Source organism: Mus caroli, chromosome 9 (assembly GCF_900094665.2).
Source record: "Mus caroli chromosome 9, CAROLI_EIJ_v1.1, whole genome shotgun sequence".
NCBI classification, from domain to species: domain Eukaryota; kingdom Metazoa; phylum Chordata; class Mammalia; order Rodentia; family Muridae; genus Mus; species Mus caroli.
This window is the reverse complement of record NC_034578.1, coordinates 86,206,690-86,207,459: the sequence shown is the minus strand read 5'-3', so window position 1 is coordinate 86,207,459 and position 770 is coordinate 86,206,690. Positions and strand designations below refer to the sequence as shown.

The 770-nt window shown below is 43.9% G+C and overlaps 1 protein-coding gene across 1 annotated transcript in view; it reads left to right on the top strand.

Annotated features, from left to right (window-relative positions):
* The window catches only part of Tbc1d2b (TBC1 domain family member 2B), a 69,158-nt gene that overhangs the window by 28,194 nt on the left and 40,194 nt on the right, over positions 1 to 770 (top strand). The window lies entirely within an intron of this gene.

Here is a 770-nt window from a genome sequence, read left to right as displayed (position 1 = left end):
CCCCCCNTCCAAATGAAATCTCAAAGGGGACCCCAACATTTCAGTGAAGAGAGCAACCACTATACTTACCCTTCTCTCCATCCAGTGGTTCCCAGGCTGTTTCTGGAACCCACGAACACAGAGCAGGGGTCTGGCTACCAGGACTTTCTGTGTTCTGTGGTGACTGGTTCCTGGCCTTCCTTAAAGAATTCTTCTTTAGGGTAGCAGCTCTGTGCCGTTGGTGCTATTCCTCAGCTCCCAGTGCTTAAGACTGACAGCGTGTCCCTGAGCTGTGTGTAGGTCCCNGGCAGCAGCCCCCCATTCCTGTCACAATCCAGTGCTTTCACAGGGCATTCTTGGAGTCTTTCCCACTGACATGGAAGTCAGGTTGGTGANCTACCTGCAAAGTGAGAAGGCATCCCCAGCTAGGACATCTNTCTCCAAGAGTCATTGCTGCCTAGGGTTCTTGGGCACTGCTGTCTTGACTAGTCTTTTGTGGAGACCAGCCCTGGGGTATGCCTGACCTATTAGAAATTAATTTTCTTCTTGGATGTCAGAGGTTAACAGTTCTATTCTAATTGTGTTTTCACATTAATATTGTGAATACTTTATTTAAAAGACATGTAGATAAAGTTGATTATTATCGAATAACATGAAGTTCTGTTTACAAACATCGCTTGTTCTCAGAANATTGCCAACTGAGAAAAATACAAAATATTTGGATTGTCATAGTTGTTTCTTTAAACATGATGCAAAATGTTTATTAGATGGCTTCATCAGTTACTACTTTT